Source organism: Carassius auratus, unplaced genomic scaffold, assembly GCF_003368295.1.
Source record: "Carassius auratus strain Wakin unplaced genomic scaffold, ASM336829v1 scaf_tig00042621, whole genome shotgun sequence".
Lineage (NCBI taxonomy): Eukaryota > Metazoa > Chordata > Actinopteri > Cypriniformes > Cyprinidae > Carassius > Carassius auratus.
The window spans coordinates 69221-91317 of record NW_020526728.1 but is presented as its reverse complement, the minus strand read 5'-3'; the positions used below and the strand labels follow the sequence as shown (position 1 = coordinate 91317).

Genomic DNA, 22097 nt, shown 5'->3' with positions numbered 1-22097 from the left:
CCTATAATAACCAAAAAGCCCAATCAAGGCAATCTCTTTCTCATGCCTCTATCTGAAAAGTTGGATAAAAATCTTATATGAAAAAAAAAGTCTTTTAAAGAAATCCCTTATTCCCGAGGTCACCGTAGCCACCAGATCCAGTCTGTATCCGCTTCAGTCACCCGGATCCAGTCCGTATCCAGAGAAGATGGTGGATCAACACCTAGAAAGGACCTCTATGGCCCAGAAACACAGCGGAGACCGTGACAACTAGATGAGCCGCAGATACAAATCCCTTGTAAAGACCACCTGGACAAGACCACAGGAAACAGATGATTCTTCTGCACAGTCTGACATTCCTGCAAGCCTGGAGCTGATCTACCTGTTTCGTCTGACAAGGGGAGAACTGTCTCCCCGACTGAGCCTGGTTTCTCACCGGGTTTTTTCTCCATCCTTTCACCGATCGAGTTTTGGTTTCTTCCCTCTGTCGCTTCTGGCAGGCGGAGCTGGGGACACTTCATGTACAGCGATATCGTTGACTTGATTGCAAATTATTGCACAGATACTATTTAAACTGAACTTAGCTGAATGATGTCATCAAAGAGTTCAATAACGAAATGCCTTTAACTGTCATTTTGCTTTTTGACGCACTGTGTTCCTAATTAATGTTGTTCAGTTGCATTGACGCAATACTTTCTGTTTAAAGCGCAATTTAAAAAAAAAAAAAAAAAAAAAAAAAGAGTCCAAACAATGACCCCTGCTACGGGTAGTGTTCCAAGTGTTATGCGACTTCAGCTAATGATGGGTCCATCAGAAAAATTTTACGGTGCTAGGGCTGGGTCTGCGTCAGAGAAGCCATGCATTGTTTAGTTATGTCAGTGCAGTGCCGTCAGTTGGGGAGAAACGGCAGCATGCACGGCTCCTCGTTAGTATAGTGGACAGTATCTCCGCCTGTCACGCGGAAGACCGGGGTTCGATTCCCCGACGGGGAGAGCTGGTTCTTTTCGTCTTCCGAATGATCCATCCAAAATGTTTGGTTGGATTCGCAGGTCACAGAAGGAGTTCTGCTTCGACGTCAGCCCGAGCCAAAGGACATGCGTTGGCGGGAATCGAACCCGGGTCAACTGCTTGGAAGGCAGCTATGCTCACCACTATACCAACAACGCAGGCGGAAGTCAGTAGCTTTTTGACGCACTGTGTTCCTAATAAATGTTGTTCAGTTGCATTGACACAATACTTTTTGTTTAAAGCGCAATTAAAAAAAAAAAAAAAAAAAAAAAAGTCCAAACAATGACCCCTGCTACGGTAGTGTTGCAAGTGTTATGCGACTTCAGCTAATGATGGGTCCATCCGAAATTATTCCATCCAAAAGTTTTGGGTGGAGGCACAGGTCACAGAGGGAGTTCTGCTTCGACGTCAGCCCGAGCCAAAGGACATTGCGCACTGCTCTCTCCAACTGCTTGGAAGGCAGCTATGCTCACCACTATACCACCAACGCAGTCAGCAGTCAGCAACTTGCGCCGTCACTAAGAAGGCTCGAAGTGCACGAGTCGCCGATAGGGCTAGAGGAGCAGATGAGATCTTTGTTTGGACCCGTCACTAAAGAGAGCCTTCAAGAATTTGCATCCCGTCACGTACAAGAAAGCGCTGCCTTCCCATCCGGCTAAATAAACACGAAGTGGTCAAATGCAGAGAGTGCCTATAATAACCAAAAGCCCAATCAAGGCAATCTCTTTCTCATGCCTCTATCTGAAAAGTTGGATAAAATCTTATATGAAAAAAAAGTCTTTTAAAGAAATCCCTAATTCCGAGGTCACCGTAGCCACCAGATCCAGTCTGTATCCGCTTCAGTCACCCGGATCCAGTCCGTATCCAGAGAAGATGGTGGATCAACACCTAGAAAGGACCTCTATGGCCCAGAAACACAGCGGAGACCGTGACAACTAGATGAGCCGCAGATACAAATCCCTTGTAAAGACCACCTGGACAAGACCACAGGAAACAGATGATTCTTCTGCACAGTCTGACATTCCTGCAGCCTGGACCTGATCTACTGGTTTCGTCTGACAAGGGGAGAACTGTCTCCCCGACTGAGCCTGGTTTCTCACCGGGTTTTTTCTCCATCCTTTCACCGATCGAGTTTTGGTTTCTTCCCTCTGTCGCTTCTGGCAGGCGGAGCTGGGGACACTTCATGTACAGCGATATCGTTGACTTGATTGCAAATTATTGCACAGATACTATTTAAACTGAACTTAGCTGAATGATGTCATCAAAGAGTTCAATAACGAAATGCCTTTAACTGTCATTTTGCTTTTTGACGCACTGTGTTCCTAATAAATGTTGTTCAGTTGCATTGACACAATACTTTTTGTTTAAAGCGCAATTAAAAAAAAAAAAAAAAAAGAGTCCAAACAATGACCCCTGCTACGGGTAGTGTTGCAAGTGTTATGCGACTTCAGCTAACGATGGGTCCATCCGAAATTATTCCATCCAAAAGTTTTGGGTGGAGGCACAGGTCACAGAGGGAGTTCTGCTTCGACGTCAGCCCGAGCCAAAGGATATGCTTTGGCCGGGAATCGAATCCGGGTCAACTGCTTGGAAGGCAGCTATGCTCACCACTATACCACCAACGCAGTCAGCAGTCAGCAACTTGCGCCGTCACTAAGAAGGCTCGAAGTGCACGAGTCGCCGATAGGGCTAGAGGAGCAGATGAGATCTTTGTTTGGACCCGTCACTAAAGAGAGCCTTCAAGAATTTGCATCCCGTCACGTACAAGAAAGCGCTGCCTTCCCATCCGGCTAAATAAACACGAAGTGGTCAAACGCAGAGAGTGCCTATAATAACCAAAAGCCCAATCAAGGCAATCTCTTTCTCATGCCTCTATCTGAAAAGTTGGATAAAATCTTATATGAAAAAAAAAGTCTTTAAAGAAATCCCTTATTCCGAGGTCACCGTAGCCACCAGATCCAGTCTGTATCCGCTTCAGTCACCCGGATCCAGTCCGTATCCAGAGAAGATGGTGGACCAACACCTAGAAAGGACCTCTATGGCCCAGAAACACAGCGGAGACCGTGACAACTAGATGAGCCGCAGATACAAATCCCTTGTAAAGACCACCTGGACAAGACCACAGGAAACAGATGATTCTTCTGCACAGTCTGACATTCCTGCAGCCTGGACCTGATCTACTGGTTTCGTCTGACAAGGGGAGAACTGTCTCCCCGACTGAGCCTGGTTTCTCACCGGGTTTTTTCTCCATCCTTTCACCGATCGAGTTTTGGTTTCTTCCCTCTGTCGCTTCTGGCAGGCGGAGCTGGGGACACTTCATGTACAGCGATATCGTTGACTTGATTGCAAATTATTGCACAGATACTATTTAAACTGAACTTAGCTGAATGATGTCATCAAAGAGTTCAATAACGAAATGCCTTTAACTGTCATTTTGCTTTTTGACGCACTGTGTTCCTAATTAATGTTGTTCAGTTGCATTGACGCAATACTTTCTGTTTGAAGCGCAATTTAAAAAAAAATCAATAAAAGAATCGAACCCGGGTCAACTGCTTGGAAGGCAGCTATGCTCACCACTATACCACCAACGCAGGCGGAAGTCAGTAGCTTTATTGACGCACTGTGTTCCTAATAAATGTTGTTCAGTTGCATTGACACAATACTTTTTTTTTAAAGCGCAATTTAAAAAAAAAAAAAAAAAAAAAAAAAGAGTCCAAACAATGACCCCTGCTACCGGTAGTGTTGCAAGTGTTATGCGACTTCAGCTAATGATGGGTCCATCCGAAATTATTCCATCCAAAAGTTTTGGGTGGAGGCACAGGTCACAGAGGGAGTTCTGCTTCGACGTCAGCCCGAGCCAAAGGATATGCTTTGGCCGGGAATCGAATCCGGGTCAACTGCTTGGAAGGCAGCTATGCTCACCACTATACCACCAACGCAGTCAGCAGTCAGCAACTTGCGCCGTCACTAAGAAGGCTCGAAGTGCACGAGTCGCCGATAGGGCTAGAGGAGCAGATGAGATCTTTGTTTGGACCCGTCACTAAAGAGAGCCTTCAAGAATTTGCATCCCGTCACGTACAAGAAAGCGCTGCCTTCCCATCCGGCTAAATAAACACGAAGTGGTCAAACGCAGAGAGTGCCTATAATAACCAAAAGCCCAATCAAGGCAATCTCTTTCTCATGCCTCTATCTGAAAAGTTGGATAAAATCTTATATGAAAAAAAAAGTCTTTTAAAGAAATCCCTTATTCCGAGGTCACCGTAGCCACCAGATCCAGTCTGTATCCGCTTCAGTCACCCGGATCCAGTCCGTATCCAGAGAAGATGGTGGATCAACACCTAGAAAGGACCTCTATGGCCCAGAAACACAGCGGAGACCGTGACAACTAGATGAGCCGCAGATACAAATCCCTTGTAAAGACCACCTGGACAAGACCACAGGAAACAGATGATTCTTCTGCACAGTCTGACATTCCTGCAGCCTGGAGCTGATCTACTGGTTTCGTCTGACAAGGGGAGAACTGTCTCCCCGACTGAGCCTGGTTTCTCACCGGGTTTTTTCTCCATCCTTTCACCGATCGAGTTTTGGTTTCTTCCCTCTGTCGCTTCTGGCAGGCGGAGCTGGGGACACTTCATGTACAGCGATATCGTTGACTTGATTGCAAATTATTGCACAGATACTATTTAAACTGAACTTAGCTGAATGATGTCATCAAAGAGTTCAATAACGAAATGCCTTTAACTGTCATTTTGCTTTTTGACGCACTGTGTTCCTAATAAATGTTGTTCAGTTGCATTGACACAATACTTTTTGTTTAAAGCGCAATTAAAAAAAAAAAAAAAAAAAAAGAGTCCAAACAATGACCCCTGCTACGGGTAGTGTTGCAAGTGTTATGCGACTTCAGCTAATGATGGGTCCATCCGAAATTATTCCATCCAAAAGTTTGGGTGGAGGCACAGGTCACAGATGGAGTTCTGCTTCGACGTCAGCCCGAGCCAAAGGACATGCGTTGGCCGGGAATCGAATCAGGGTCAACTGCTTGGAAGGCAGCTATGCTCACCACCATACCACCAACGCAGTCAGCAGTCAGCAACTTGCGCCGTCACTAAGAAGGCTCGAAGTGCACGAGTCGCCGATAGGGCTAGAGGAGCAGATGAGATCTTTGTTTGGACCCGTCACTAAAGAGAGCCTTCAAGAATTTGCATCCCGTCACGTACAAGAAAGCGCTGCCTTCCCATCCGGCTAAATAAACACGAAGTGGTCAAACGCAGAGAGTGCCTATTCAGACGATGACCAGTGGCAAGCCCTCTCGCAGCATGCTGCCGGACGGTCAAACTGATTCTGCTCTTGACATTTCGATGTAGCTCTGCTGTGAGCAGAGCACCCAAAAATACAGGTCACTCGCAAAAGTTCCCCTCCACGGAAATCTTTAGTAAAAGGCGAAAGATTTATGCGACAATGAAGAGAAACTCGAGCTGTGTCTCCAAACCCTCGGGCCTGTGCGCTGCCTCTGTTAAACTACTACGCTCGCCAAGGGTCATCAAGGGTGACAATGCCTGCCCACATGTGTTTCGTCAGCACCCCCCCCCCCTACTCCAAAAGGGAGGAGTAAAACTCAAAAAAGTCCTCTCGGTCCACCAATAACCAAAAGCCCAATCAAGGCAATCTCTTTCTCATGCCTCTATCTGAAAAGTTGGATAAAATCTTATATGAAAAAAAAAGTCTTTTAAAGAAATCCCTTATTCCGAGGTCACCGTAGCCACCAGATCCAGTCTGTATCCGCTTCAGTCACCCGGATCCAGTCCGTATCCAGAGAAGATGGTGGATCAACACCTAGAAAGGACCTCTATGGCCCAGAAACACAGCGGAGACCGTGACAACTAGATGAGCCGCAGATACAAATCCCCTGTAAAGACCACCTGGACAAGACCACAGGAAACAGATGATTCTTCTGCACAGTCTGACATTCCTGCAGCCTGGAGCTGATCTACCTGTTTCGTCTGACAAGGGGAGAACTGTCTCCCCGATTGAGCCTGGTTTCTCACCGGGTTTTTTCTCCATCCTTTCACCGATCGAGTTTTGGTTTCTTGCCTCTGTCGCTTCTGGCAGGCGGAGCTGGGGACACTTCATGTACAGCGATATCGTTGACTTGATTGCAAATTATTGCACAGATACTATTTAAACTGAACTTAGCTGAATGATGTCATCAAAGAGTTCAATAACGAAATGCCTTTAACTGTCATTTTGCTTTTTGACGCACTGTGTTCCTAATAAATGTTGTTCAGTTGCATTGACACAATACTTTTTGTTTAAAGCGCAATTAAAAAAAAAAAAAAAAAAAAAAAGAGTCCAAACAATGACCCCTGCTACCGGTAGTGTTGCAAGTGTTATGCGACTTCAGCTAATGATGGGTCCATCCGAAATTATTCCATCCAAAAGTTTTGGGTGGAGGCACAGGTCACAGAGGGAGTTCTGCTTCGACGTCAGCCCGAGCCAAAGGATATGCGTTGGCCGGGAATCGAATCCGTGTCAACTGCTTGGAAGGCAGCTATGCTCACCACTATACCACCAACGCAGTCAGCAGTCAGCAACTTGCGCCGTCACTAAGAAGGCTCGAAGTGCACGAGTCGCCGATAGGGCTAGAGGAGCAGATGAGATCTTTGTTTGGACCCGTCACTAAAGAGAGCCTTCAAGAATTTGCATCCCGTCACGTACAAGAAAGCGCTGCCTTCCCATCCGGCTAAATAAACACGAAGTGGTCAAACGCAGAGAGTGCCTATAATAACCAAAAGCCCAATCAAGGCAATCTCTTTCTCATGCCTCTATCTGAAAAGTTGGATAAAATCTTATATGAAAAAAAAAGTCTTTTAAAGAAATCCCTTATTCCGAGGTCACCGTAGCCACCAGATCCAGTCTGTATCCGCTTCAGTCACCCGGATCCAGTCCGTATCCAGAGAAGATGGTGGATCAACACCTAGAAAGGACCTCTATGGCCCAGAAACACAGCGGAGACCGTGACAACTAGATGAGCCGCAGATACAAATCCCCTGTAAAGACCACCTGGACAAGACCACAGGAAACAGATGATTCTTCTGCACAGTCTGACATTCCTGCAGCCTGGAGCTGATCTACCTGTTTCGTCTGACAAGGGGAGAACTGTCTCCCCGATTGAGCCTGGTTTCTCACCGGGTTTTTTCTCCATCCTTTCACCGATCGAGTTTTGGTTTCTTGCCTCTGTCGCTTCTGGCAGGCGGAGCTGGGGACACTTCATGTACAGCGATATCGTTGACTTGATTGCAAATTATTGCACAGATACTATTTAAACTGAACTTAGCTGAATGATGTCATCAAAGAGTTCAATAACGAAATGCCTTTAACTGTCATTTTGCTTTTTGACGCACTGTGTTCCTAATTAATGTTGTTCAGTTGCATTGACGCAATACTTTCTGTTTAAAGCGCAATTTAAAAAAAAAAAAAAAAAAAAAAAGAGTCCAAACAATGACCCCTGCTACGGGTAGTGTTCCAAGTGTTATGCGACTTCAGCTAATGATGGGTCCATCAGAAATTTTACGGTGCTAGGGCTGGGTCTGCGTCAGAAGAAGCCATGCATTGTTTAGGTATGTCAGTGCAGTGCCGTCAGTAAGGGGAGAAACGGCAGCATGCATGGCTCCTCGTTAGTATAGTGGACAGTATCTCCGCCTGTCACGCGGAAGACCGGGGTTCGATTCCCCGACGGGGAGAGCTGGTTCTTTTCGTCTTCCGAATGATCCATCCAAAATGTTTGGTCGGAGTCGCAGGTCACAGAAGGAGTTCTGCTTCGACGTCAGCCCGAGCCAAAGGACATGCGTTGGCCGGGAATCGAACCCGGGTCAACTGCTTGGAAGGCAGCTATGCTCACCACTATACCACCAACGCAGGCGGAAGTCAGTAGCTTTTTGACGCACTGTGTTCCTAATAAATGTTGTTCAGTTGCATTGACACAATACTTTTTGTTTAAAGCGCAATTAAAAAAAAAAAAAAAAAAAAAAAAGAGTCCAAACAATGACCCCTGCTACCGGTAGTGTTGCAAGTGTTATGCGACTTCAGCTAATGATGGGTCCATCCGAAATTATTCCATCCAAAAGTTTTGGGTGGAGGCACAGGTCACAGAGGGAGTTCTGCTTCGACGTCAGCCCGAGCCAAAGGACATGCGCACTGCTCTCTCCAACTGCTTGGAAGGCAGCTATGCTCACCACTATACCACCAACGCAGTCAGCAGTCAGCAACTTGCGCCGTCACTAAGAAGGCTCGAAGTGCACGAGTCGCCGATAGGGCTAGAGGAGCAGATGAGCTCTTTGTTTGGACCCGTCACTAAAGAGAGCCTTTAAGAATTTGCATCCCGTCACGTACAAGAAAGCGCTGCCTTCCCATCCGGCTAAATAAACACGAAGTGGTCAAACGCAGAGAGTGCCTATAATAACCAAAAGCCCAATCAAGGCAATCTCTTTCTCATGCCTCTATCTGAAAAGTTGGATAAAATCTTATATGAAAAAAAAAGTCTTTTAAAGAAATCCCTTATTCCGAGGTCACCGTAGCCACCAGATCCAGTCTGTATCCGCTTCAGTCACCCGGATCCAGTCTGTATCCAGAGAAGATGGTGGATCAACACCTAGAAAGGACCTCTATGGCCCAGAAACACAGCGGAGACCGTGACAACTAGATGAGCCGCAGATACAAATCCCCTGTAAAGACCACCTGGACAAGACCACAGGAAACAGATGATTCTTCTGCACAGTCTGACATTCCTGCAGCCTGGAGCTGATCTACCTGTTTCGTCTGACAAGGGGAGAACTGTCTCCCCGATTGAGCCTGGTTTCTCACCGGGTTTTTTCTCCATCCTTTCACCGATCGAGTTTTGGTTTCTTGCCTCTGTCGCTTCTGGCAGGCGGAGCTGGGGACACTTCATGTACAGCGATATCGTTGACTTGATTGCAAATTATTGCACAGATACTATTTAAACTGAACTTAGCTGAATGATGTCATCAAAGAGTTCAATAACGAAATGCCTTTAACTGTCATTTTGCTTTTTGACGCACTGTGTTCCTAATAAATGTTGTTCAGTTGCATTGACACAATACTTTTTGTTTAAAGCGCAATTAAAAAAAAAAAAAATAAAAAAAAAAAAAGAGTCCAAACAATGACCCCTGCTACGGGTAGTGTTGCAAGTGTTATGCGACTTCAGCTAATGATGGGTCCATCCGAAATTATTCCATCCAAAAGTTTTGGGTGGAGGCACAGGTCACAGAGGGAGTTCTGCTTCGACGTCAGCCCGAGCCAAAGGACATGCGTTGGCCGGGAATCGAATCCGGGTCAACTGCTTGGAAGGCAGCTATGCTCACCACTATACCACCAACGCAGTCAGCAGTCAGCAACTTGCGCCGTCACTAAGAAGGCTCGAAGTGCACGAGTCGCCGATAGGGCTAGAGGAGCAGATGAGATCTTTGTTTGGACCCGTCACTAAAGAGAGCCTTCAAGAATTTGCATCCCGTCACGTACAAGAAAGCGCTGCCTTCCCATCCGGCTAAATAAACACGAAGTGGTCAAACGCAGAGAGTGCCTATTCAGACGATGACCAGTGGCAAGCCCTCTCGCAGCATGCTGCCGGACGGTCAAACTGATTCTGCTCTTGACATTTCGATGTAGCTCTGCTGTGAGCAGAGCACCCAAAAATACAGGTCACTCGCAAAAGTTCCCCTCCACGGAAATCTTTAGTAAAAGGCGAAAGATTTATGCGACAATGAAGAGAAACTCGAGCTGTGTCTCCAAACCCTCGGGCCTGTGCGCTGCCTCTGTTAAACTACTACGCTCGCCAAGGGTCATCAAGGGTGACAATGCCTGCCCACATGTGTTTCGTCAGCACCCCCCCCCCCCTACTCCAAAAGGGAGGAGTAAAACTCAAAAAAGTCCTCTCGGTCCACCAATAACCAAAAGCCCAATCAAGGCAATCTCTTTCTCATGCCTCTATCTGAAAAGTTGGATAAAATCTTATATGAAAAAAAAAGTCTTTTAAAGAAATCCCTTATTCCGAGGTCACCGTAGCCACCAGATCCAGTCTGTATCCGCTTCAGTCACCCGGATCCAGTCCGTATCCAGAGAAGATGGTGGATCAACACCTAGAAAGGACCTCTATGGCCCAGAAACACAGCGGAGACCGTGACAACTAGATGAGCCGCAGATACAAATCCCCTGTAAAGACCACCTGGACAAGACCACAGGAAACAGATGATTCTTCTGCACAGTCTGACATTCCTGCAGCCTGGAGCTGATCTACCTGTTTCGTCTGACAAGGGGAGAACTGTCTCCCCGATTGAGCCTGGTTTCTCACCGGGTTTTTTCTCCATCCTTTCACCGATCGAGTTTTGGTTTCTTGCCTCTGTCGCTTCTGGCAGGCGGAGCTGGGGACACTTCATGTACAGCGATATCGTTGACTTGATTGCAAATTATTGCACAGATACTATTTAAACTGAACTTAGCTGAATGATGTCATCAAAGAGTTCAATAACGAAATGCCTTTAACTGTCATTTTGCTTTTTGACGCACTGTGTTCCTAATAAATGTTGTTCAGTTGCATTGACACAATACTTTTTGTTTAAAGCGCAATTAAAAAAAAAAATAAATAAATAAAAAAAAAAGAGTCCAAACAATGACCCCTGCTACGGGTAGTGTTGCAAGTGTTATGCGACTTCAGCTAATGATGGGTCCATCCGAAATTATTCCATCCAAAAGTTTTGGGTGGAGGCACAGGTCACAGAGGGAGTTCTGCTTCGACGTCAGCCCGAGCCAAAGGACATGCGTTTGGCCGGGAATCGAATCCGGGTCAACTGCTTGGAAGGCAGCTATGCTCACCACTATACCACCAACGCAGTCAGCAGTCAGCAACTTGCGCCGTCACTAAGAAGGCTCGAAGTGCACGAGTCGCCGATAGGGCTAGAGGAGCAGATGAGATCTTTGTTTGGACCCGTCACTAAAGAGAGCCTTCAAGAATTTGCATCCCGTCACGTACAAGAAAGCGCTGCCTTCCCATCCGGCTAAATAAACACGAAGTGGTCAAACGCAGAGAGTGCCTATTCAGACGATGACCAGTGGCAAGCCCTCTCGCAGCATGCTGCCGGACGGTCAAACTGATTCTGCTCTTGACATTTCGATGTAGCTCTGCTGTGAGCAGAGCACCCAAAAATACAGGTCACTCGCAAAAGTTCCCCTCCACGGAAATCTTTAGTAAAAGGCGAAAGATTTATGCGACAATGAAGAGAAACTCGAGCTGTGTCTCCAAACCCTCGGGCCTGTGCGCTGCCTCTGTTAAACTACTACGCTCGCCAAGGGTCATCAAGGGTGACAATGCCTGCCCACATGTGTTTCGTCAGCACCCCCCCCCCCCTACTCCAAAAGGGAGGAGTAAAACTCAAAAAAGTCCTCTCGGTCCACCAATAACCAAAAGCCCAATCAAGGCAATCTCTTTCTCATGCCTCTATCTGAAAAGTTGGATAAAATCTTATATGAAAAAAAAAGTCTTTTAAAGAAATCCCTTATTCCGAGGTCACCGTAGCCACCAGATCCAGTCTGTATCCGCTTCAGTCACCCGGATCCAGTCCGTATCCAGAGAAGATGGTGGATCAACACCTAGAAAGGACCTCTATGGCCCAGAAACACAGCGGAGACCGTGACAACTAGATGAGCCGCAGATACAAATCCCCTGTAAAGACCACCTGGACAAGACCACAGGAAACAGATGATTCTTCTGCACAGTCTGACATTCCTGCAGCCTGGAGCTGATCTACCTGTTTCGTCTGACAAGGGGAGAACTGTCTCCCCGATTGAGCCTGGTTTCTCACCGGGTTTTTTCTCCATCCTTTCACCGATCGAGTTTTGGTTTCTTGCCTCTGTCGCTTCTGGCAGGCGGAGCTGGGGACACTTCATGTACAGCGATATCGTTGACTTGATTGCAAATTATTGCACAGATACTATTTAAACTGAACTTAGCTGAATGATGTCATCAAAGAGTTCAATAACGAAATGCCTTTAACTGTCATTTTGCTTTTTGACGCACTGTGTTCCTAATAAATGTTGTTCAGTTGCATTGACACAATACTTTTTGTTTAAAGCGCAATTAAAAAAAAAAAAAAAAAAAAAAAAAAAAGAGTCCAAACAATGACCCCTGCTACGGGTAGTGTTGCAAGTGTTATGCGACTTCAGCTAATGATGGGTCCATCCGAAATTATTCCATCCAAAAGTTTTGGGTGGAGGCACAGGTCACAGAGGGAGTTCTGCTTCGACGTCAGCCCGAGCCAAAGGACATGCGTTGGCCGGGAATCGAATCCGGGTCAACTGCTTGGAAGGCAGCTATGCTCACCTCTATACCACCAACGCAGTCAGCAGTCAGCAACTTGCGCCGTCACTAAGAAGGCTCAAAGTGCACGAGTCGCCGATAGGGCTAGAGGAGCAGATGAGATCTTTGTTTGGACCCGTCACTAAAGAGAGCCTTCAAGAATTTGCATCCCGTCACGTACAAGAAAGCGCTGCCTTCCCATCCGGCTAAATAAACACGAAGTGGTCAAACGCAGAGAGTGCCTATTCAGACGATGACCAGTGGCAAGCCCTCTCGCAGCATGCTGCCGGACGGTCAAACTGATTCTGCTCTTGACATTTCGATGTAGCTCTGCTGTGAGCAGAGCACCCAAAAATACAGGTCACTCGCAGAAGTTCCCCTCCACGGAAATCTTTAGTAAAAGGCGAAAGATTTATGCGACAATGAAGAGAAACTCGAGCTGTGTCTCCAAACCCTCGGGCCTGTGCGCTGCCTCTGTTAAACTACTACGCTCGCCAAGGGTCATCAAGGGTGACAATGCCTGCCCACATGTGTTTCGTCAGCACCCCCCCCCCTACTCCAAAAGGGAGGAGTAAAACTCAAAAAAGTCCTCTCGGTCCACCAATAACCAAAAGCCCAATCAAGGCAATCTCTTTCTCATGCCTCTATCTGAAAAGTTGGATAAAATCTTATATGAAAAAAAAAGTCTTTTAAAGAAATCCCTTATTCCGAGGTCACCGTAGCCACCAGATCCAGTCTGTATCCGCTTCAGTCACCCGGATCCAGTCTGTATCCAGAGAAGATGGTGGATCAACACCTAGAAAGGACCTCTATGGCCCAGAAACACAGCGGAGACCGTGACAACTAGATGAGCCGCAGATACAAATCCCCTGTAAAGACCACCTGGACAAGACCACAGGAAACAGATGATTCTTCTGCACAGTCTGACATTCCTGCAGCCTGGAGCTGATCTACCTGTTTCGTCTGACAAGGGGAGAACTGTCTCCCCGATTGAGCCTGGTTTCTCACCGGGTTTTTTCTCCATCCTTTCACCGATCGAGTTTTGGTTTCTTGCCTCTGTCGCTTCTGGCAGGCGGAGCTGGGGACACTTCATGTACAGCGATATCGTTGACTTGATTGCAAATTATTGCACAGATACTATTTAAACTGAACTTAGCTGAATGATGTCATCAAAGAGTTCAATAACGAAATGCCTTTAACTGTCATTTTGCTTTTTGACGCACTGTGTTCCTAATAAATGTTGTTCAGTTGCATTGACACAATACTTTTTGTTTAAAGCGCAATTAAAAAAAAAAAAAAAAAAAAAAAAAAAAAGAGTCCAAACAATGACCCCTGCTACGGGTAGTGTTGCAAGTGTTATGCGACTTCAGCTAATGATGGGTCCATCCGAAATTATTCCATCCAAAAGTTTTGGGTGGAGGCACAGGTCACAGAGGGAGTTCTGCTTCGACGTCAGCCCGAGCCAAAGGACATGCGTTGGCCGGGAATCGAATCCGGGTCAACTGCTTGGAAGGCAGCTATGCTCACCTCTATACCACCAACGCAGTCAGCAGTCAGCAACTTGCGCCGTCACTAAGAAGGCTCAAAGTGCACGAGTCGCCGATAGGGCTAGAGGAGCAGATGAGATCTTTGTTTGGACCCGTCACTAAAGAGAGCCTTCAAGAATTTGCATCCCGTCACGTACAAGAAAGCGCTGCCTTCCCATCCGGCTAAATAAACACGAAGTGGTCAAACGCAGAGAGTGCCTATTCAGACGATGACCAGTGGCAAGCCCTCTCGCAGCATGCTGCCGGACGGTCAAACTGATTCTGCTCTTGACATTTCGATGTAGCTCTGCTGTGAGCAGAGCACCCAAAAATACAGGTCACTCGCAGAAGTTCCCCTCCACGGAAATCTTTAGTAAAAGGCGAAAGATTTATGCGACAATGAAGAGAAACTCGAGCTGTGTCTCCAAACCCTCGGGCCTGTGCGCTGCCTCTGTTAAACTACTACGCTCGCCAAGGGTCATCAAGGGTGACAATGCCTGCCCACATGTGTTTCGTCAGCACCCCCCCCCCTACTCCAAAAGGGAGGAGTAAAACTCAAAAAAGTCCTCTCGGTCCACCAATAACCAAAAGCCCAATCAAGGCAATCTCTTTCTCATGCCTCTATCTGAAAAGTTGGATAAAATCTTATATGAAAAAAAAAGTCTTTTAAAGAAATCCCTTATTCCGAGGTCACCGTAGCCACCAGATCCAGTCTGTATCCGCTTCAGTCACCCGGATCCAGTCCGTATCCAGAGAAGATGGTGGATCAACACCTAGAAAGGACCTCTATGGCCCAGAAACACAGCGGAGACCGTGACAACTAGATGAGCCGCAGATACAAATCCCCTGTAAAGACCACCTGGACAAGACCACAGGAAACAGATGATTCTTCTGCACAGTCTGACATTCCTGCAGCCTGGAGCTGATCTACCTGTTTCGTCTGACAAGGGGAGAACTGTCTCCCCGATTGAGCCTGGTTTCTCACCGGGTTTTTTATCCATCCTTTCACCGATCGAGTTTTGGTTTCTTGCCTCTGTCGCTTCTGGCAGGCGGAGCTGGGGACACTTCATGTACAGCGATATCGTTGACTTGATTGCAAATTATTGCACAGATACTATTTAAACTGAACTTAGCTGAATGATGTCATCAAAGAGTTCAATAACGAAATGCCTTTAACTGTCATTTTGCTTTTTGACGCACTGTGTTCCTAATAAATGTTGTTCAGTTGCATTGACACAATACTTTTTTGTTTAAAGCGCAATTAAAAAAAAAAAATAAATAAAAAAAAAAAAAGAGTCCAAACAATGACCCCTGCTACGGGTAGTGTTGCAAGTGTTATGCGACTTCAGCTAATGATGGGTCCATCCGAAATTATTCCATCCAAAAGTTTTGGGTGGAGGCACAGGTCACAGAGGGAGTTCTGCTTCGACGTCAGCCCGAGCCAAAGGACATGCGTTTGCCGGGAATCGAATCCGGGTCAACTGCTTGGAAGGCAGCTATGCTCACCACTATACCACCAACGCAGTCAGCAGTCAGCAACTTGCGCCGTCACTAAGAAGGCTCGAAGTGCACGAGTCGCCGATAGGGCTAGAGGAGCAGATGAGATCTTTGTTTGGACCCGTCACTAAAGAGAGCCTTCAAGAATTTGCATCCCGTCACGTACAAGAAAGCGCTGCCTTCCCATCCGGCTAAATAAACACGAAGTGGTCAAACGCAGAGAGTGCCTATTCAGACGATGACCAGTGGCAAGCCCTCTCGCAGCATGCTGCCGGACGGTCAAACTGATTCTGCTCTTGACATTTCGATGTAGCTCTGCTGTGAGCAGAGCACCCAAAAATACAGGTCACTCGCAAAAGTTCCCCTCCACGGAAATCTTTAGTAAAAGGCGAAAGATTTATGCGACAATGAAGAGAAACTCGAGCTGTGTCTCCAAACCCTCGGGCCTGTGCGCTGCCTCTGTTAAACTACTACGCTCGCCAAGGGTCATCAAGGGTGACAATGCCTGCCCACATGTGTTTCGTCAGCACCCCCCCCCCCCTACTCCAAAAGGGAGGAGTAAAACTCAAAAAAGTCCTCTCGGTCCACCAATAACCAAAAGCCCAATCAAGGCAATCTCTTTCTCATGCCTCTATCTGAAAAGTTGGATAAAATCTTATATGAAAAAAAAAGTCTTTTAAAGAAATCCCTTATTCCGAGGTCACCGTAGCCACCAGATCCAGTCTGTATCCGCTTCAGTCACCCGGATCCAGTCCGTATCCAGAGAAGATGGTGGATCAACACCTAGAAAGGACCTCTATGGCCCAGAAACACAGCGGAGACCGTGACAACTAGATGAGCCGCAGATACAAATCCCCTGTAAAGACCACCTGGACAAGACCACAGGAAACAGATGATTCTTCTGCACAGTCTGACATTCCTGCAGCCTGGAGCTGATCTACCTGTTTCGTCTGACAAGGGGAGAACTGTCTCCCCGATTGAGCCTGGTTTCTCACCGGGTTTTTTCTCCATCCTTTCACCGATCGAGTTTTGGTTTCTTGCCTCTGTCGCTTCTGGCAGGCGGAGCTGGGGACACTTCATGTACAGCGATATCGTTGACTTGATTGCAAATTATTGCACAGATACTATTTAAACTGAACTTAGCTGAATGATGTCATCAAAGAGTTCAATAACGAAATGCCTTTAACTGTCATTTTGCTTTTTGACGCACTGTGTTCCTAATAAATGTTGTTCAGTTGCATTGACACAATACTTTTTGTTTAAAGCGCAATTAAAAAAAAAAAAAAAAAAAAAAAAAAAAGAGTCCAAACAATGACCCCTGCTACGGGTAGTGTTGCAAGTGTTATGCGACTTCAGCTAATGATGGGTCCATCCGAAATTATTCCATCCAAAAGTTTTGGGTGGAGGCACAGGTCACAGAGGGAGTTCTGCTTCGACGTCAGCCCGAGCCAAAGGACATGCGTTGGCCGGGAATCGAATCCGGGTCAACTGCTTGGAAGGCAGCTATGCTCACCACTATACCACCAACGCAGTCAGCAGTCAGCAACTTGCGCCGTCACTAAGAAGGCTCGAAGTGCACGAGTCGCCGATAGGGCTAGAGGAGCAGATGAGATCTTTGTTTGGACCCGTCACTAAAGAGAGCCTTCAAGAATTTGCATCCCGTCACGTACAAGAAAGCGCTGCCTTCCCATCCGGCTAAATAAACACGAAGTGGTCAAACGCAGAGAGTGCCTATTCAGACGATGACCAGTGGCAAGCCCTCTCGCAGCATGCTGCCGGACGGTCAAACTGATTCTGCTCTTGACATTTCGATGTAGCTCTGCTGTGAGCAGAGCACCCAAAAATACAGGTCACTCGCAAAAGTTCCCCTCCACGGAAATCTTTAGTAAAAGGCGAAAGATTTATGCGACAATGAAGAGAAACTCGAGCTGTGTCTCCAAACCCTCGGGCCTGTGGCGCTGCCTCTGTTAAACTACTACGCTCGCCAAGGGTCATCAAGGGTGACAATGCCTGCCCACATGTGTTTCGTCAGCACCCCCCCCCCCCCTACTCCAAAAGGGAGGAGTAAAACTCAAAAAAGTCCTCTCGGTCCACCAATAACCAAAAGCCCAATCAAGGCAATCTCTTTCTCATGCCTCTATCTGAAAAGTTGGATAAAATCTTATATGAAAAAAAAAGTCTTTTAAAGAAATCCCTTATTCCGAGGTCACCGTAGCCACCAGATCCAGTCTGTATCCGCTTCAGTCACCCGGATCCAGTCCGTATCCAGAGAAGATGGTGGATCAACACCTAGAAAGGACCTCTATGGCCCAGAAACACAGCGGAGACCGTGACAACTAGATGAGCCGCAGATACAAATCCCCTGTAAAGACCACCTGGACAAGACCACAGGAAACAGATGATTCTTCTGCACAGTCTGACATTCCTGCAGCCTGGAGCTGATCTACCTGTTTCGTCTGACAAGGGGAGAACTGTCTCCCCGATTGAGCCTGGTTTCTCACCGGGTTTTTTCTCCATCCTTTCACCGATCGAGTTTTGGTTTCTTGCCTCTGTCGCTTCTGGCAGGCGGAGCTGGGGACACTTCATGTACAGCGATATCGTTGACTTGATTGCAAATTATTGCACAGATACTATTTAAACTGAACTTAGCTGAATGATGTCATCAAAGAGTTCAATAACGAAATGCCTTTAACTGTCATTTTGCTTTTTGACGCACTGTGTTCCTAATAAATGTTGTTCAGTTGCATTGACACAATACTTTTTGTTTAAAGCGCAATTAAAAAAAAAAAAAAAAAAAAAAAAAAGAGTCCAAACAATGACCCCTGCTACGGGTAGTGTTGCAAGTGTTATGCGACTTCAGCTAATGATGGGTCCATCCGAAATTATTCCATCCAAAAGTTTTGGGTGGAGGCACAGGTCACAGAGGGAGTTCTGCTTCGACGTCAGCCCGAGCCAAAGGACATGCGTTGGCCGGGAATCGAATCCGGGTCAACTGCTTGGAAGGCAGCTATGCTCACCACTATACCACCAACGCAGTCAGCAGTCAGCAACTTGCGCCGTCACTAAGAAGGCTCGAAGTGCACGAGTCGCCGATAGGGCTAGAGGAGCAGATGAGATCTTTGTTTGGACCCGTCACTAAAGAGAGCCTTCAAGAATTTGCATCCCGTCACGTACAAGAAAGCGCTGCCTTCCCATCCGGCTAAATAAACACGAAGTGGTCAAACGCAGAGAGTGCCTATTCAGACGATGACCAGTGGCAAGCCCTCTCGCAGCATGCTGCCGGACGGTCAAACTGATTCTGCTCTTGACATTTCGATGTAGCTCTGCTGTGAGCAGAGCACCCAAAAATACAGGTCACTCGCAAAAGTTCCCCTCCACGGAAATCTTTAGTAAAAGGCGAAAGATTTATGCGACAATGAAGAGAAACTCGAGCTGTGTCTCCAAAACCCTCGGGCCTGTGCGCTGCCTCTGTTAAACTACTACGCTCGCCAAGGGTCATCAAGGGTGACAATGCCTGCCCACATGTGTTTCGTCAGCACCCCCCCCCCCCTACTCCAAAAGGGAGGAGTAAAACTCAAAAAAGTCCTCTCGGTCCACCAATAACCAAAAGCCCAATCAAGGCAATCTCTTTCTCATGCCTCTATCTGAAAAGTTGGATAAAATCTTATATGAAAAAAAAAGTCTTTTAAAGAAATCCCTTATTCCGAGGTCACCGTAGCCACCAGATCCAGTCTGTATCCGCTTCAGTCACCCGGATCCAGTCCGTATCCAGAGAAGATGGTGGATCAACACCTAGAAAGGACCTCTATGGCCCAGAAACACAGCGGAGACCGTGACAACTAGATGAGCCGCAGATACAAATCCCCTGTAAAGACCACCTGGACAAGACCACAGGAAACAGATGATTCTTCCTGCACAGTCTGACATTCCTGCAGCCTGGAGCTGATCTACCTGTTTCGTCTGACAAGGGGAGAACTGTCTCCCCGATTGAGCCTGGTTTCTCACCGGGTTTTTTCTCCATCCTTTCACCGATCGAGTTTTGGTTTCTTGCCTCTGTCGCTTCTGGCAGGCGGAGCTGGGGACACTTCATGTACAGCGATATCGTTGACTTGATTGCAAATTATTGCACAGATACTATTTAAACTGAACTTAGCTGAATGATGTCATCAAAGAGTTCAATAACGAAATGCCTTTAACTGTCATTTTGCTTTTTGACGCACTGTGTTCCTAATAAATGTTGTTCAGTTGCATTGACACAATACTTTTTGTTTAAAGCGCAATTAAAAAAAAAAAAAAAAAAAAAAAAAAAAGAGTCCAAACAATGACCCCTGCTACGGGTAGTGTTGCAAGTGTTATGCGACTTCAGCTAATGATGGGTCCATCCGAAATTATTCCATCCAAAAGTTTTGGGTGGAGGCACAGGTCACAGAGGGAGTTCTGCTTCGACGTCAGCCCGAGCCAAAGGACATGCGTTGGCCGGGAATCGAATCCGGGTCAACTGCTTGGAAGGCAGCTATGCTCACCACTATACCACCAACGCAGTCAGCAGTCAGCAACTTGCGCCGTCACTAAGAAGGCTCGAAGTGCACGAGTCGCCGATAGGGCTAGAGGAGCAGATGAGATCTTTGTTTGGACCCGTCACTAAAGAGAGCCTTCAAGAATTTGCATCCCGTCACGTACAAGAAAGCGCTGCCTTCCCATCCGGCTAAATAAACACGAAGTGGTCAAACGCAGAGAGTGCCTATTCAGACGATGACCAGTGGCAAGCCCTCTCGCAGCATGCTGCCGGACGGTCAAACTGATTCTGCTCTTGACATTTCGATGTAGCTCTGCTGTGAGCAGAGCACCCAAAAATACAGGTCACTCGCAAAAGTTCCCCTCCACGGAAATCTTTAGTAAAAGGCGAAAGATTTATGCGACAATGAAGAGAAACTCGAGCTGTGTCTCCAAACCCTCGGGCCTGTGCGCTGCCTCTGTTAAACTACTACGCTCGCCAAGGGTCATCAAGGGTGACAATGCCTGCCCACATGTGTTTCGTCAGCACCCCCCCCCCCCTACTCCAAAAGGGAGGAGTAAAAACTCAAAAAGTCCTCTCGGTCCACCAATAACCAAAAGCCCAATCAAGGCAATCTCTTTCTCATGCCTCTATCTGAAAAGTTGGATAAAATCTTATATGAAAAAAAAGTCTTTTAAAGAAATCCCTTATTCCGAGGTCACCGTAGCCACCAGATCCAGTCTGTATCCGCTTCAGTCACCCGGATCCAGTCCGTATCCAGAGAAGATGGTGGATCAACACCTAGAAAGGACCTCTATGGCCCAGAAACACAGCGGAGACCGTGACAACTAGATGAGCCGCAGATACAAATCCCCTGTAAAGACCACCTGGACAAGACCACAGGAAACAGATGATTCTTCTGCACAGTCTGACATTCCTGCAGCCTGGAGCTGATCTACCTGTTTCGTCTGACAAGGGGAGAACTGTCTCCCCGACTGAGCCTGGTTTCTCACCGGGTTTTTTCTCCATCCTTTCACCGATCGAGTTTGGTTTCTTGCCTCCTGTCGCTTCTGGCAGGCGGAGCTGGGGACACTTCATGTACAGCGATATCGTTGACTTGATTGCAAATTATTGCACAGATACTATTTAAACTGAACTTAGCTGAATGATGTCATCAAAGAGTTCAATAACGAAATGCTTTAACTGTCATTTTGCTTTTTGACGCACTGTGTTCCTAATAAATGTTGTTCAGTGCATTGACACAATACTTTTTGTTTAAAGCGCATTAAAAAAAAAAAAAAAAAAAAAAAAAAAAAGAGTCCAAACAATGACCCCTGCTACGGTAGTGTTGCAAGTGTTATGCGACTTCAGCTAATGATGGGTCCAATCCAGAAATTATTCCATCCAAAAGTTTTGGGTGGAGGCACAGGTCACAGAGGGAGTTCTGCTTCGACGTCAGCCCGAGCCAAAGGACATGCCGCAACTGCTCTCTCCAACTGCTTGGAAGGCAAGCTATGCTCACCCACCTATACCACCAAACGCAGTCAGCAGTCATCGCGCCGTCACTAGAAGGCTCGAAGTGCACGAGTCGCCGATAGGGCTAGAGGAGCAGATGAGATCTTTGTTTGGACCCGTCACTAAAGAGAGCCTTCAAGAATTTGCATCCCGTCACGTACAAGAAAGCGCTGCCTTCCCATCCGGCTAAATAAACACGAAGTGGTCAAACGCAGAGAGTGCCTATAATAACCAAAAGCCCAATCAAGGCAATCTCTTTCTCATGTCCTCTATCTGAAAAGTTGGATAAAATCTTATATGAAAAAAAAAGTCTTTTTAAGAAATCCCTTATTCCGAGGTCACCGTAGCCACCAGATCCAGTCTGTATCCGCTTCAGTCACCCGGATCCAGTCCGTATCCAGAGAAGATGGTGGATCAACACCTAGAAAGGACCTCTATGGCCCAGAAACACAGCGGAGACCGTGACAACTAGATGAGCCGCAGATTACAAATCCCCTGTAAAGACCACCTGGACAGACCACAGGAAACAGATGATTCTTCTGCACAGTCTGACATTCCTGCAGCCTGGAGCTGATCTACCTGTTTCGTCTGACAAGGGGAGAACTGTCTCCCCGATGAGCCTGGTTTCTCACCGGGTTTTTTCTCCCATCCTTCACCGATCGAGTTTTGGTTTCTTGCCTCTGTCGCTTCTGGCAGGCGAGCTGGGGGACAC

At 46.9% G+C, this 22097-nt stretch overlaps 16 non-coding genes across 16 annotated transcripts; 2 read left to right on the top strand and 14 right to left on the bottom strand.

Moving 5' to 3' along the window:
* Positions 1-899: 899 nt before the first annotated feature.
* On the top strand, positions 900-971 carry trnad-guc (transfer RNA aspartic acid (anticodon GUC)). Its single transcript has one exon. It is a non-coding gene; the product is annotated as a tRNA-Asp (tRNA).
* Positions 972-5349: 4378 nt separating this feature from the next.
* On the bottom strand, positions 5350-5464 carry LOC113086002 (U5 spliceosomal RNA). Its single transcript, XR_003284597.1, has one exon. It is a non-coding gene; the product is annotated as a U5 spliceosomal RNA (small nuclear RNA).
* A 2191-nt stretch (positions 5465-7655) lies between these two features.
* On the top strand, positions 7656-7727 carry trnad-guc (transfer RNA aspartic acid (anticodon GUC)). Its single transcript has one exon. It is a non-coding gene; the product is annotated as a tRNA-Asp (tRNA).
* Positions 7728-7830: 103 nt separating this feature from the next.
* On the bottom strand, positions 7831-7902 carry trnag-ucc (transfer RNA glycine (anticodon UCC)). The gene has a single exon. It is a non-coding gene; the product is annotated as a tRNA-Gly (tRNA).
* A 1408-nt stretch (positions 7903-9310) lies between these two features.
* Positions 9311-9382, bottom strand: trnag-ucc (transfer RNA glycine (anticodon UCC)). The gene has a single exon. It is a non-coding gene; the product is annotated as a tRNA-Gly (tRNA).
* Positions 9383-9667: 285 nt separating this feature from the next.
* LOC113086001 (U5 spliceosomal RNA) lies at positions 9668-9782 on the bottom strand. The gene has a single exon (XR_003284596.1). It is a non-coding gene; the product is annotated as a U5 spliceosomal RNA (small nuclear RNA).
* Positions 9783-11174: 1392 nt separating this feature from the next.
* On the bottom strand, positions 11175-11289 carry LOC113085999 (U5 spliceosomal RNA). The gene has a single exon (XR_003284594.1). It is a non-coding gene; the product is annotated as a U5 spliceosomal RNA (small nuclear RNA).
* A 1389-nt stretch (positions 11290-12678) lies between these two features.
* LOC113086004 (U5 spliceosomal RNA) lies at positions 12679-12793 on the bottom strand. Its single transcript, XR_003284599.1, has one exon. It is a non-coding gene; the product is annotated as a U5 spliceosomal RNA (small nuclear RNA).
* A 1388-nt stretch (positions 12794-14181) lies between these two features.
* LOC113086003 (U5 spliceosomal RNA) lies at positions 14182-14296 on the bottom strand. The gene has a single exon (XR_003284598.1). It is a non-coding gene; the product is annotated as a U5 spliceosomal RNA (small nuclear RNA).
* A 1390-nt stretch (positions 14297-15686) lies between these two features.
* On the bottom strand, positions 15687-15801 carry LOC113085998 (U5 spliceosomal RNA). The gene has a single exon (XR_003284593.1). It is a non-coding gene; the product is annotated as a U5 spliceosomal RNA (small nuclear RNA).
* Positions 15802-16833: 1032 nt separating this feature from the next.
* Positions 16834-16905, bottom strand: trnag-ucc (transfer RNA glycine (anticodon UCC)). Its single transcript has one exon. It is a non-coding gene; the product is annotated as a tRNA-Gly (tRNA).
* Positions 16906-17190: 285 nt separating this feature from the next.
* Positions 17191-17305, bottom strand: LOC113085997 (U5 spliceosomal RNA). Its single transcript, XR_003284592.1, has one exon. It is a non-coding gene; the product is annotated as a U5 spliceosomal RNA (small nuclear RNA).
* A 1032-nt stretch (positions 17306-18337) lies between these two features.
* On the bottom strand, positions 18338-18409 carry trnag-ucc (transfer RNA glycine (anticodon UCC)). Its single transcript has one exon. It is a non-coding gene; the product is annotated as a tRNA-Gly (tRNA).
* A 285-nt stretch (positions 18410-18694) lies between these two features.
* LOC113085996 (U5 spliceosomal RNA) lies at positions 18695-18809 on the bottom strand. Its single transcript, XR_003284591.1, has one exon. It is a non-coding gene; the product is annotated as a U5 spliceosomal RNA (small nuclear RNA).
* A 1034-nt stretch (positions 18810-19843) lies between these two features.
* On the bottom strand, positions 19844-19915 carry trnag-ucc (transfer RNA glycine (anticodon UCC)). Its single transcript has one exon. It is a non-coding gene; the product is annotated as a tRNA-Gly (tRNA).
* A 285-nt stretch (positions 19916-20200) lies between these two features.
* On the bottom strand, positions 20201-20315 carry LOC113085995 (U5 spliceosomal RNA). Its single transcript, XR_003284590.1, has one exon. It is a non-coding gene; the product is annotated as a U5 spliceosomal RNA (small nuclear RNA).
* Positions 20316-22097: the final 1782 nt, after the last annotated feature.